Source organism: Phyllobates terribilis, unplaced genomic scaffold (genome assembly GCF_046119375.1).
Source record: "Phyllobates terribilis strain yellow unplaced genomic scaffold, ASM4611937v1 Scaffold_366__1_contigs__length_1906876, whole genome shotgun sequence".
Taxonomy (NCBI): Eukaryota; Metazoa; Chordata; class Amphibia; order Anura; family Dendrobatidae; genus Phyllobates; species Phyllobates terribilis.
The window spans coordinates 1,623,282-1,637,852 of NW_027363126.1; the positions used below are offsets into that span (position 1 = coordinate 1,623,282).

Sequence of the window (14,571 nt, forward strand, 5' to 3'; positions counted from 1 at the left end):
ACCAAAAAAGAAATTTTAAGCGCAGCAGAGTAACCAGCGCACATACCTGTTAGCTCAGGTGAGTTTAAAAGGCTGCTGTTGATAACAAGGGCATTTGCTAAATAGATGGTGTGTGTGCAACAATATACTGAAAGGTCAATTATATTGTGCAGCTTATCTCACCACCTGTAGTTATTTAGGTGAAAGCTCCAAAATGCTTGCCTAATATGTCTGTTTATCCAAAAGGAAGTAAAAAGGGAGAGCTAGAAAGATAGCATTGCATCACATTACATGGCAATGCAATGCACAGTTGCTGAAGTTGAACCAAAATGAGCTTGTAATCTGGCTTCTGCAACTTTGAACATGAAAAATCCAATGAGGAGAAGAAAAGCAAAGCCAAAGAGTCCATCCCAAAATCCGACAAACAAGCAAAATGAACAAAAAACATTGAATTCAATTCTTTCTGATTTTAGAAACTGCATTAAAGAAGGGGTGCACCGGTCCTGGAGATACTGCAATACCAGGTCAATGCGTGGAGTGGACAGAGCAAGCTCTTTTTCCATCTCCCTGTTCTAAAAATCCATTTAATATATGGTCCCCAGATAGGGGACGTATCAGATATTAAACTGATAAGAACAGATACTACACTTGATCTTAGCCAAAAGGCCGAGAAGCGATAACCAGAATTGGTTTCAAACTACGGAGCCACCCAAGGATCCTGAAAAGTCCATTTGTGGAGATGAGCTCCTGGACTCCCGTTAAGAAGACATGTTGTCAACCTCTAGATCCCTTACATGCCTGCACTTTTCGGCTTGCTGCTGCTGCAATCCACGCGTTTTAGATCTGCAAAACTCCACCTCTTTAAACACAGCACCTTCACCCCCTGCTGTTCCCACCCGCCTCAACACCGTTGGAAGGGAGGAGAACCAATTAAGGCGGGGGGTGGGGTGGAACGAGCAGCTGTCTACCCTTAGCAGGAGGGCTCCTGATTACATACCTCTCCTGCTGCTGCTGCTGCTGGCTGTCCAGCAGCAGACTGAAGGTGGCTGCTGCTGTGCACAGGTATATAAAGGCTCAGAACCTATTATGACACGCGCAGCCAGCGTTCCATTGCCACATTCCATCTACTGCAGGCAGGATACCTGGCTGGCTGAATGTCGCTGAGAAGCTCACAGAGACCGCCATAAGCAACAGTTTAACAGAATGCCACAGACTAATCAACCAAACTTTTTGGGTTGGGTTCTCTTTTATAGTCTGCAGGCATTAAATGAAAGAAGTCAGTGTTCCAGCAGAAGGAGACAACGTTTCAGAAAAGGCATTGTAGCAAACCAAAAAAGAAATTTTAAGCGCAGCAGAGTAACCAGCGCACATACCTGTTAGCTCAGGTGAGTTTAAAAGGCTGCTGTTGATAACAAGGGCATTTGCTAAATAGATGGTGTGTGTGCAACAATATACTGAAAGGTCAATTATATTGTGCAGCTTATCTCACCACCTGTAGTTATTTAGGTGAAAGCTCCAAAATGCTTGCCTAATATGTCTGTTTATCCAAAAGGAAGTAAAAAGGGAGAGCTAGAAAGATAGCATTGCATCACATTACATGGCAATGCAATGCACAGTTGCTGAAGTTGAACCAAAATGAGCTTGTAATCTGGCTTCTGCAACTTTGAACATGAAAAATCCAATGAGGAGAAGAAAAGCAAAGCCAAAGAGTCCATCCCAAAATCCGACAAACAAGCAAAATGAACAAAAAACATTGAATTCAATTCTTTCTGATTTTAGAAACTGCATTAAAGAAGGGGTGCACCGGTCCTGGAGATACTGCAATACCAGGTCAATGCGTGGAGTGGACAGAGCAAGCTCTTTTTCCATCTCCCTGTTCTAAAAATCCATTTAATATATGGTCCCCAGATAGGGGACGTATCAGATATTAAACTGATAAGAACAGATTTTTTTTTTTTTTTTTTTTTTTAAAACCATTCAGGTTCTATAAACATCTAGAACCGAAGCTTTACCCCAAAGGGCTCCACAACACATCTAGACGCAACAGAAACTCATCATTATGGCCAATTTTTATTATTTTTGAAGAGTGATAAAAATGTGTAGTCACACCCAATGCCAAACAATCCATAACCAGAAATCCATACACAAAAAACACTACACCCAGTGCTTCCATTTCAAAAATTTCCATTTACCTTCCGCATCCAAACTCCTTTCAACATCCCATTTATAGCAAAAATACAACTTATCCAAAACCATCCTTACACAATCACTTACCTCAAGAACCTCATTCCTATAAACATACAAATTCCTTGTATTCCACAGAACCTCTTTCACACATGCCAAGAACAACCAAAATACTCTCTCTTTCTCCTTATTCAAATTACATAGACCAAACATGACCATTTTAACCGTTAGAGCCCTTACACCCGTCAACTCCAAACAAAGCTTGCCCAGACTACCCCATACATCCCTTGCATGCTTACAAAACCAGAAAACATGGTCTATGTCCTCTGTACCACCACATCCAACTCTAGGACATCTGTCAGATGGTACTAACCCCCTTTTCTTCTGAACCGCTCTTACCGGTAATATACCATGCCAAGACAGCCACAGCAAATCTTTCTGCTTATTTGAAACATCAAACTTACATAGTTTCCTCCAAACACCTTCACACTCAGCTGATTTCAAACCAATAATACCACAAGCAAAACTGTCCACACACATTCTTTTTAACATTTTCTTCTCATTCATAAAGTGACCCATGCTAAAACTCTCAAGTCTAAACTTTCTCACAAACACTTCCACAAAAGCATACCACTCAGGACAAATAAAGGAAAAAGGCTTCCTCAAATCCTGTACAGACCATTTCAAACGCCCTAACATAGAGCCTGCTTGATACCTCAACATACAAGCAGCTTTGGTATCCTTGAAAAAAAGCTCACAAAACAGCCCAACATAATTTAATCCGATGAAAACCTCTAAGTTTGGAAAGTCCAAACCCCCATAATATGTCTTTTTCATTAGCTTCTCTCGTTTTGCCCTTTCCATCTTACACCCCCACAAAAACAAAAAGAGAATCCGATTTAATTTCCTCAAAGTCACAGCTGATGGAGGAAAAATCAAAGCAACATACAGTATCATAGGCAAAATAATACTTTTAACTATCAAAACCTTCCCTGTAAGGGACAAATCCCGTAACCTCCAAAACTCAATTTTTTTAATTATTCTGCCCCCTATTTCTTCCCAACTCTCTTTTCCCTTCAAATCATCATCAAAGTCTATACCCAAAATCCTAACACCTTTAGAAACCACACATTCCATATCATCATCGTTTAACTTGTCCTGCAAACAAAACCCTTTCATCTTACTTTTGGCCCAATTAATTCTAAAAGCAGAAGCCACACAAAACACATTAACTAAAAGCTTCACTCTTGACACTTCACAGGCAGAATCACACAAGATACAAATGTCATCCATATAGCCTAAAACTTTAACGTACTTACCCCCACTACCCGGAATCAAAAGTCCCCTAAAGACTTTGTCCTTCCTAATAGATTGCAGCAAAGGCTCTATTGCACAAATGAACAGTATGGGCGACAATGGACACCCCTGCCTAACCCCAGAAAAAATCTCAAAACTATCAGAAAAGAAACCATTAACCTGAATCTTGCTCTTAGCCCCTTCATACAATCCATGCAACAATTTAACCAGATGCTCTGGAAACCCCATCTTCCTTAACACACAAAACAAGTACGTATGTGCCACCCTATCAAAGGCCTTCTCGAAGTCAAGCACACACACAATCACCCCTTTCTTCCTCACCATACAATCCCCGATCATATCTCTCACCAACATCACATTCTCATGGATCCTCCTCTTTGGAACTGCACACCCTTGATCCTCCATAACAACATTTGAAATTACCTCTCTCATACGGTTAGCCAAAAGTTTGGCAAAGATTTTGTAGTCAACATTCAAAAGAGTTATCGGACGCCAATTACCTACCACACGCCTATCTCCCTTTTTGAACAACAATACCACTATACCTTGCTTCATACTCTCAGTCATCCCACATCCAGAAAACAAACACTTCATAATAGCCACCAGATCTTTCCCAACAAACTCCCAATACTTAGCATAAAACTCCCAAGGGATACCATCACCCCCTGGAGCCTTGTTTTTAGCAGACTTGGAAACCACATACTTAACCTCATCCTCCGTAATTTCACCTAACAAGAAAGGAAACTCAGACACAGGCACAAAGTTATCAATCACACTCAAAAAACCACCCAACTCACACTCCTTCCTTTTATATAAAGACTTATAATAATCAGCCACTACCCCAATCACATCCTTCCCATACACCTCACAACCATTCTTGTCCAACATAACATTCATGTCGCGTCCACCCCCACACATCCTCTTAAAAAAGAAACTTGTACACTTTTCATTCTTCTCTCTCACCTCAATTTTAGATCTCAAAATAATTTTCCTACCCTCCTCCCCAAACCATTCTTTTATCTCTCTCTTGGCCCTTTCCAACTCGTACTTAACGTCCAAACCCAAAGATTTGCATTTATGCAAATAGGAAAACCTCCTATTTTGCCACTTATACAAACATCTCCTTTTCCTAGCTCTCATATACCCAGCTTTCCTAAAGAACACACCAATCCTTACTTTCACCCAGTCCCACCATACCAACAAATTTGCAAAACCTTTCTTTTTCCTAACCCAACATGCATACTTCCTGGCAAACTCGATTTTCATCCTTTCATCCTGCAGAAATCTAACATTCATTTTCCATATTCCACGCCCATGAAACAAATTAGCAATCTCAAAACTCCCCACCAAACACTCATGGTCAGAAAAACACACCCTTTCTTGAATATAATTAACACATTTTACAGCAGATGAAGAAAAAAAGAAGTAGTCCAAACGGGACTCGGTCCGACCATCTTCCGCATGGTATGTATAGGGACCTGGCTTAGAATCCACAGCATCTTTCATTGAAAAATCAGACATCAGACGATTCCACAGATTTCCAGTCACGTCAATTTTGGATTCCACTGAACCAGCTCTACCCCTTTTGTCCAGGACACAATTAATATCACCAACCACAAAAGTTGGAATTCTGCCATGCAAAAAAAAACGCAATTTCTCAAAAAGGGCAAGTCTCTGCTTCTTATCAGCATGCGCATAAATGTTGATTAGTTTAAATTTCCACCCCCTGAAACACAAAATCAAGCACACACACCTACCCTCCTCCACAACTACACTTTGCAATATAGAAATGTCCCTATTTTTAATCAAAATCCCCACTCCGTCATTCTTATTTATGGGAGAGAATGACCACACCACTTCACCAAAATCCCATTCATTCTTCTTAGGCGCCCTATTTAAACCACATTCTTGCACACATACCACATCACAACCTTTAGAAGCTAGAAAATCCAGCACACATGCACGCTTGTATGCCGACTGGAAGACCCTCACATTCTGTGAGGCAATATTCAGCTTCAAAGTCATGAAAAAACACTAAACAAAAAAAAGAACATGGAGACAAAAAACTCAAGTTCCACTACTGCCAAACTGAATAACTTCTTCCAGTACAGCCACCTGTTCACTGGAAAGAAAACTTTGACCAGGAGAAATAGGGTCTTCAGTGACCCCTGAAGCAGAGCCCTCACTAATGGTTGGCTCCGGACTCAAAACATCAAACACATTACGTGACACAAAGGAAGGCTTCTCCAAAGGCCCCTTCTTCAGCCTTTTAACTCCTTTGCTGCCCTTTTTTGAAAAAACTTTATGAAAGCCTGCAGCAAGCTCAATGGCAGATATCTTTTCCTTGCCCAGACTTTCACCATCAGATGAGGACATTTCAATCAGATCAGAGTCGAGTTCCTCTGCACCCATATCTAGACTTTCACTCTCCAGGAAGCCAGCAATAGTCCCAGCATTCCCCTGGGCAGATTCAGGCTTCTCAGCTACTTTGCATACTTCAAGGGCGTCATTAGCCTCCATTCCAAGCACCTGGAGGACCTCAGACACCACCAGTCCAGTACTACTCTCCCCAGCAGGCACATCAGCTGGAGCAGGATGGGACTCCACCTCTTCCACAGGCATTACAGGAGGTATTACACCAGCACCCTCACCATCCTCCACAGAGTGGAGCTTTGCACGTATGTTAAGGGCATCCATTTTCCTATCAAAACGCCTCCTCTCAAGGGTATGCTGTGCACTCAGACTTGGGCAGGACCTACATGTATGATCCACACCCCCACACAGATCACACACAGGGGGGTAAGGGCAAGCCCCTGCATCATGTCCAGTTCTTTTACAGTTCCTGCAGGTAACCCCTTGCTGGCAGTCCTCCTTTAAATGCCCATAACGGAAACAACTACGGCAGAAGGTAGGTTGCCCAGGGTAGTGGAGAAACCCCCTATTACCCCCAATTGAAAAATTCGCTGGAGGATGCATGGTCCCTCCAACACCTTCAGAGTCAGGTTTAAAGCGGACCCAAAACTTCAAATTCCCATTGTAAACGCCAAAAATATTCCTTTGGGCTATGCCTCCCTTCACAGAGGAACAATATCTTGACAAAAAAGCCTTGATTAAAGTAGTGTCAATGAAGGGATTAAACATATGTACAACAAGAGGCCTCTCAACAGCCGAAAATAAAGGAGTAACAGAAATGTACCTCATATGCTGGTGGTCTTTGTGCTCCTTTAGATATTGGAAAAAATTAAGGCAATCTTCTTCACGGTAAAAGGAAATGTCATAATTACCAGAAGATGGGAATTCTTGAATGCAGAAAATCTTATCCAACTCGATACATGCCAGATCCATAATCACATCCTGCACAATATGCCCCAACTGTAAGGAATGCTTCATTTCAGCAGCAACAGTCAGCCGAACAGTATTCTTGATGGCAGCCATTCCTAGTACAATGCCCACGGCACTCGATCGCAGCTCCAAAAACGCCGGAAGTCGCCTTCCACGCCAAAAGCCCCCCGACCCAGACCCAGCAGGGTTCCCCCAACTGGATCTGAGCCAAAAGGCCGAGAAGCGATAACCAGAATTGGTTTCAAACTACGGAGCCACCCAAGGATCCTGAAAAGTCCATTTGTGGAGATGAGCTCCTGGACTCCCGTTAAGAAGACATGTTGTCAACCTCTAGATCCCTTACATGCCTGCACTTTTCGGCTTGCTGCTGCTGCAATCCACGCGTTTTAGATCTGCATAACTCCACCTCTTTAAACACAGCACCTTCACCCCCTGCTGTTCCCACCCGCCTCAACACCGTTGGAAGGGAGGAGAACCAATTAAGGCGGGGGGTGGGGTGGAACGAGCAGCTGTCTACCCTTAGCAGGAGGGCTCCTGATTACATACCTCTCCTGCTGCTGCTGCTGCTGGCTGTCCAGCAGCAGACTGAAGGTGGCTGCTGCTGTGCACAGGTATATAAAGGCTCAGAGCCTATTATGACACGCGCAGCCAGCGTTCCATTGCCACATTCCATCTACTGCAGGCAGGATACCTGGCTGGCTGAATGTCGCTGAGAAGCTCACAGAGACCGCCATAAGCAACAGTTTAACAGAATGCCACAGACTAATCAACCAAACTTTTTGGGTTGGGTTCTCTTTTATAGTCTGCAGGCATTAAATGAAAGAAGTCAGTGTTCCAGCAGAAGGAGACAACGTTTCAGAAAAGGCATTGTAGCAAACCAAAAAAGAAATTTTAAGCGCAGCAGAGTAACCAGCGCATATACCTGTTAGCTCAGGTGAGTTTAAAAGGCTGCTGTTGATAACAAGGGCATCTGCTAAATAGATGGTGTGTGTGCAACAATATACTGAAAGGTCAATTATATTGTGCAGCTTATCTCACCACCTGTAGTTATTTAGGTGAAAGCTCCAAAATGCTTGCCTAATATGTCTGTTTATCCAAAAGGAAGTAAAAAGGGAGAGCTAGAAAGATAGCATTGCATCACATTACATGGCAATGCAATGCACAGTTGCTGAAGTTGAACCAAAATGAGCTTGTAATCTGGCTTCTGCAACTTTGAACATGAAAAATCCAATGAGGAGAAGAAAAGCAAAGCCAAAGAGTCCATCCCAAAATCCGACAAACAAGCAAAATGAACAAAAAACATTGAATTCAATTCTTTCTGATTTTAGAAACTGCATTAAAGAAGGGGTGCACCGGTCCTGGAGATACTGCAATACCAGGTCAATGCGTGGAGTGGACAGAGCAAGCTCTTTTTCCATCTCCCTGTTCTAAAAATCCATTTAATATATGGTCCCCAGATAGGGGACGTATCAGATATTAAACTGATAAGAACAGATACTACACTTGATCTTAGCCAAAAGGCCGAGAAGCGATAACCAGAATTGGTTTCAAACTACGGAGCCACCCAAGGATCCTGAAAAGTCCATTTGTGGAGATGAGCTCCTGGACTCCCGTTAAGAAGACATGTTGTCAACCTCTAGATCCCTTACATGCCTGCACTTTTCGGCTTGCTGCTGCTGCAATCCACGCGTTTTAGATCTGCATAACTCCACCTCTTTAAACACAGCACCTTCACCCCCTGCTGTTCCCACCCGCCTCAACACCGTTGGAAGGGAGGAGAACCAATTAAGGCGGGGGGTGGGGTGGAACGAGCAGCTGTCTACCCTTAGCAGGAGGGCTCCTGATTACATACCTCTCCTGCTGCTGCTGCTGCTGGCTGTCCAGCAGCAGACTGAAGGTGGCTGCTGCTGTGCACAGGTATATAAAGGCTCAGAGCCTATTATGACACGCGCAGCCAGCGTTCCATTGCCACATTCCATCTACTGCAGGCAGGATACCTGGCTGGCTGAATGTCGCTGAGAAGCTCACAGAGACCGCCATAAGCAACAGTTTAACAGAATGCCACAGACTAATCAACCAAACTTTTTGGGTTGGGTTCTCTTTTATAGTCTGCAGGCATTAAATGAAAGAAGTCAGTGTTCCAGCAGAAGGAGACAACGTTTCAGAAAAGGCATTGTAGCAAACCAAAAAAGAAATTTTAAGCGCAGCAGAGTAACCAGCGCACATACCTGTTAGCTCAGGTGAGTTTAAAAGGCTGCTGTTGATAACAAGGGCATTTGCTAAATAGATGGTGTGTGTGCAACAATATACTGAAAGGTCAATTATATTGTGCAGCTTATCTCACCACCTGTAGTTATTTAGGTGAAAGCTCCAAAATGCTTGCCTAATATGTCTGTTTATCCAAAAGGAAGTAAAAAGGGAGAGCTAGAAAGATAGCATTGCATCACATTACATGGCAATGCAATGCACAGTTGCTGAAGTTGAACCAAAATGAGCTTGTAATCTGGCTTCTGCAACTTTGAACATGAAAAATCCAATGAGGAGAAGAAAAGCAAAGCCAAAGAGTCCATCCCAAAATCCGACAAACAAGCAAAATGAACAAAAAACATTGAATTCAATTCTTTCTGATTTTAGAAACTGCATTAAAGAAGGGGTGCACCGGTCCTGGAGATACTGCAATACCAGGTCAATGCGTGGAGTGGACAGAGCAAGCTCTTTTTCCATCTCCCTGTTCTAAAAATCCATTTAATATATGGTCCCCAGATAGGGGACGTATCAGATATTAAACTGATAAGAACAGATACTACACTTGATCTTAGCCAAAAGGCCGAGAAGCGATAACCAGAATTGGTTTCAAACTACGGAGCCACCCAAGGATCCTGAAAAGTCCATTTGTGGAGATGAGCTCCTGGACTCCCGTTAAGAAGACATGTTGTCAACCTCTAGATCCCTTACATGCCTGCACTTTTCGGCTTGCTGCTGCTGCAATCCACGCGTTTTAGATCTGCATAACTCCACCTCTTTAAACACAGCACCTTCACCCCCTGCTGTTCCCACCCGCCTCAACACCGTTGGAAGGGAGGAGAACCAATTAAGGCGGGGGGTGGGGTGGAACGAGCAGCTGTCTACCCTTAGCAGGAGGGCTCCTGATTACATACCTCTCCTGCTGCTGCTGCTGCTGGCTGTCCAGCAGCAGACTGAAGGTGGCTGCTGCTGTGCACAGGTATATAAAGGCTCAGAGCCTATTATGACACGCGCAGCCAGCGTTCCATTGCCACATTCCATCTACTGCAGGCAGGATACCTGGCTGGCTGAATGTCGCTGAGAAGCTCACAGAGACCGCCATAAGCAACAGTTTAACAGAATGCCACAGACTAATCAACCAAACTTTTTGGGTTGGGTTCTCTTTTATAGTCTGCAGGCATTAAATGAAAGAAGTCAGTGTTCCAGCAGAAGGAGACAACGTTTCAGAAAAGGCATTGTAGCAAACCAAAAAAGAAATTTTAAGCGCAGCAGAGTAACCAGCGCACATACCTGTTAGCTCAGGTGAGTTTAAAAGGCTGCTGTTGATAACAAGGGCATTTGCTAAATAGATGGTGTGTGTGCAACAATATACTGAAAGGTCAATTATATTGTGCAGCTTATCTCACCACCTGTAGTTATTTAGGTGAAAGCTCCAAAATGCTTGCCTAATATGTATGTTTATCCAAAAGGAAGTAAAAAGGGAGAGCTAGAAAGATAGCATTGCATCACATTACATGGCAATGCAATGCACAGTTGCTGAAGTTGAACCAAAATGAGCTTGTAATCTGGCTTCTGCAACTTTGAACATGAAAAATCCAATGAGGAGAAGAAAAGCAAAGCCAAAGAGTCCATCCCAAAATCCGACAAACAAGCAAAATGAACAATAAACATTGAATTCAATTCTTTCTGATTTTAGAAACTGCATTAAAGAAGGGGTGCACCGATCCTGGAGATACTGCAATACCAGGTCAATGCGTGGAGTGGACAGAGCAAGCTCTTTTTCCATCTCCCTGTTCTAAAAATCCATTTAATATATGGTCCCCAGATAGGGGACGTATCAGATATTAAACTGATAAGAACAGATACTACACTTGATCTTAGCCAAAAGGCCGAGAAGCGATAACCAGAATTGGTTTCAAACTACGGAGCCACCCAAGGATCCTGAAAAGTCCATTTGTGGAGATGAGCTCCTGGACTCCCGTTAAGAAGACATGTTGTCAACCTCTAGATCCCTTACATGCCTGCACTTTTCGGCTTGCTGCTGCTGCAATCCACGCGTTTTAGATCTGCATAACTCCACCTCTTTAAACACAGCACCTTCACCCCCTGCTGTTCCCACCCGCCTCAACACCGTTGGAAGGGAGGAGAACCAATTAAGGCGGGGGGTGGGGTGGAACGAGCAGCTGTCTACCCTTAGCAGGAGGCCTCCTGATTACATACCTCTCCTGCTGCTGCTGCTGCTGGCTGTCCAGCAGCAGACTGAAGGTGGCTGCTGCTGTGCACAGGTATATAAAGGCTCAGAGCCTATTATGACACGCGCAGCCAGCATTCCATTGCCACATTCCATCTACTGCAGGCAGGATACCTGGCTGGCTGAATGTCGCTGAGAAGCTCACAGAGACCGCCATAAGCAACAGTTTAACAGAATGCCACAGACTAATCAACCAAACTTTTTGGGTTGGGTTCTCTTTTATAGTCTGCAGGCATTAAATGAAAGAAGTCAGTGTTCCAGCAGAAGGAGACAACGTTTCAGAAAAGGCATTGTAGCAAACCAAAAAAGAAATTTTAAGCGCAGCAGAGTAACCAGCGCACATACCTGTTAGCTCAGGTGAGTTTAAAAGGCTGCTGTTGATAACAAGGGCATTTGCTAAATAGATGGTGTGTGTGCAACAATATACTGAAAGGTCAATTATATTGTGCAGCTTATCTCACCACCTGTAGTTATTTAGGTGAAAGCTCCAAAATGCTTGCCTAATATGTCTGTTTATCCAAAAGGAAGTAAAAAGGGAGAGCTAGAAAGATAGCATTGCATCACATTACATGGCAATGCAATGCACAGTTGCTGAAGTTGAACCAAAATGAGCTTGTAATCTGGCTTCTGCAACTTTGAACATGAAAAATCCAATGAGGAGAAGAAAAGCAAAGCCAAAGAGTCCATCCCAAAATCCGACAAACAAGCAAAATGAACAAAAAACATTGAATTCAATTCTTTCTGATTTTAGAAACTGCATTAAAGAAGGGGTGCACCGGTCCTGGAGATACTGCAATACCAGGTCAATGCGTGGAGTGGACAGAGCAAGCTCTTTTTCCATCTCCCTGTTCTAAAAATCCATTTAATATATGGTCCCCAGATAGGGGACGTATCAGATATTAAACTGATAAGAACAGATACTACACTTGATCTTAGCCAAAAGGCCGAGAAGCGATAACCAGAATTGGTTTCAAACTACGGAGCCACCCAAGGATCCTGAAAAGTCCATTTGTGGAGATGAGCTCCTGGACTCCCGTTAAGAAGACATGTTGTCAACCTCTAGATCCCTTACATGCCTGCACTTTTCGGCTTGCTGCTGCTGCAATCCACGCGTTTTAGATCTGCAAAACTCCACCTCTTTAAACACAGCACCTTCACCCCCTGCTGTTCCCACCCGCCTCAACACCGTTGGAAGGGAGGAGAACCAATTAAGGCGGGGGGTGGGGTGGAACGAGCAGCTGTCTACCCTTAGCAGGAGGGCTCCTGATTACATACCTCTCCTGCTGCTGCTGCTGCTGGCTGTCCAGCAGCAGACTGAAGGTGGCTGCTGCTGTGCACAGGTATATAAAGGCTCAGAACCTATTATGACACGCGCAGCCAGCGTTCCATTGCCACATTCCATCTACTGCAGGCAGGATACCTGGCTGGCTGAATGTCGCTGAGAAGCTCACAGAGACCGCCATAAGCAACAGTTTAACAGAATGCCACAGACTAATCAACCAAACTTTTTGGGTTGGGTTCTCTTTTATAGTCTGCAGGCATTAAATGAAAGAAGTCAGTGTTCCAGCAGAAGGAGACAACGTTTCAGAAAAGGCATTGTAGCAAACCAAAAAAGAAATTTTAAGCGCAGCAGAGTAACCAGCGCACATACCTGTTAGCTCAGGTGAGTTTAAAAGGCTGCTGTTGATAACAAGGGCATTTGCTAAATAGATGGTGTGTGTGCAACAATATACTGAAAGGTCAATTATATTGTGCAGCTTATCTCACCACCTGTAGTTATTTAGGTGAAAGCTCCAAAATGCTTGCCTAATATGTCTGTTTATCCAAAAGGAAGTAAAAAGGGAGAGCTAGAAAGATAGCATTGCATCACATTACATGGCAATGCAATGCACAGTTGCTGAAGTTGAACCAAAATGAGCTTGTAATCTGGCTTCTGCAACTTTGAACATGAAAAATCCAATGAGGAGAAGAAAAGCAAAGCCAAAGAGTCCATCCCAAAATCCGACAAACAAGCAAAATGAACAAAAAACATTGAATTCAATTCTTTCTGATTTTAGAAACTGCATTAAAGAAGGGGTGCACCGGTCCTGGAGATACTGCAATACCAGGTCAATGCGTGGAGTGGACAGAGCAAGCTCTTTTTCCATCTCCCTGTTCTAAAAATCCATTTAATATATGGTCCCCAGATAGGGGACGTATCAGATATTAAACTGATAAGAACAGATACTACACTTGATCTTAGCCAAAAGGCCGAGAAGCGATAACCAGAATTGGTTTCAAACTACGGAGCCACCCAAGGATCCTGAAAAGTCCATTTGTGGAGATGAGCTCCTGGACTCCCGTTAAGAAGACATGTTGTCAACCTCTAGATCCCTTACATGCCTGCACTTTTCGGCTTGCTGCTGCTGCAATCCACGCGTTTTAGATCTGCAAAACTCCACCTCTTTAAACACAGCACCTTCACCCCCTGCTGTTCCCACCCGCCTCAACACCGTTGGAAGGGAGGAGAACCAATTAAGGCGGGGGGTGGGGTGGAACGAGCAGCTGTCTACCCTTAGCAGGAGGGCTCCTGATTACATACCTCTCCTGCTGCTGCTGCTGCTGGCTGTCCAGCAGCAGACTGAAGGTGGCTGCTGCTGTGCACAGGTATATAAAGGCTCAGAACCTATTATGACACGCGCAGCCAGCGTTCCATTGCCACATTCCATCTACTGCAGGCAGGATACCTGGCTGGCTGAATGTCGCTGAGAAGCTCACAGAGACCGCCATAAGCAACAGTTTAACAGAATGCCACAGACTAATCAACCAAACTTTTTGGGTTGGGTTCTCTTTTATAGTCTGCAGGCATTAAATGAAAGAAGTCAGTGTTCCAGCAGAAGGAGACAACGTTTCAGAAAAGGCATTGTAGCAAACCAAAAAAGAAATTTTAAGCGCAGCAGAGTAACCAGCGCACATACCTGTTAGCTCAGGTGAGTTTAAAAGGCTGCTGTTGATAACAAGGGCATTTGCTAAATAGATGGTGTGTGTGCAACAATATACTGAAAGGTCAATTATATTGTGCAGCTTATCTCACCACCTGTAGTTATTTAGGTGAAAGCTCCAAAATGCTTGCCTAATATGTCTGTTTATCCAAAAGGAAGTAAAAAGGGAGAGCTAGAAAGATAGCATTGCATCACATTACATGGCAATGCAATGCACAGTTGCTGAAGTTGAACCAAAATGAGCTTGTAATCTGGCTTCTGCAACTTTGAACA

General features: G+C 43.7%; 7 non-coding genes across 7 annotated transcripts; all 7 read right to left on the reverse strand.

Annotated features, from left to right (window-relative positions):
• Positions 1-466: 466 nt before the first annotated feature.
• Positions 467-657, reverse strand: LOC141223122 (U2 spliceosomal RNA). The gene has a single exon (XR_012290792.1). It is a non-coding gene; the product is annotated as a U2 spliceosomal RNA (small nuclear RNA).
• A 1,115-nt stretch (positions 658-1,772) lies between these two features.
• LOC141223048 (U2 spliceosomal RNA) lies at positions 1,773-1,956 on the reverse strand. Its single transcript, XR_012290756.1, has one exon. It is a non-coding gene; the product is annotated as a U2 spliceosomal RNA (small nuclear RNA).
• Positions 1,957-8,164: 6,208 nt separating this feature from the next.
• LOC141223123 (U2 spliceosomal RNA) lies at positions 8,165-8,355 on the reverse strand. The gene has a single exon (XR_012290793.1). It is a non-coding gene; the product is annotated as a U2 spliceosomal RNA (small nuclear RNA).
• A 1,115-nt stretch (positions 8,356-9,470) lies between these two features.
• LOC141223124 (U2 spliceosomal RNA) lies at positions 9,471-9,661 on the reverse strand. Its single transcript, XR_012290794.1, has one exon. It is a non-coding gene; the product is annotated as a U2 spliceosomal RNA (small nuclear RNA).
• Positions 9,662-10,776: 1,115 nt separating this feature from the next.
• LOC141223017 (U2 spliceosomal RNA) lies at positions 10,777-10,967 on the reverse strand. The gene has a single exon (XR_012290730.1). It is a non-coding gene; the product is annotated as a U2 spliceosomal RNA (small nuclear RNA).
• A 1,115-nt stretch (positions 10,968-12,082) lies between these two features.
• On the reverse strand, positions 12,083-12,273 carry LOC141223125 (U2 spliceosomal RNA). Its single transcript, XR_012290795.1, has one exon. It is a non-coding gene; the product is annotated as a U2 spliceosomal RNA (small nuclear RNA).
• A 1,115-nt stretch (positions 12,274-13,388) lies between these two features.
• LOC141223126 (U2 spliceosomal RNA) lies at positions 13,389-13,579 on the reverse strand. The gene has a single exon (XR_012290796.1). It is a non-coding gene; the product is annotated as a U2 spliceosomal RNA (small nuclear RNA).
• Positions 13,580-14,571: the final 992 nt, after the last annotated feature.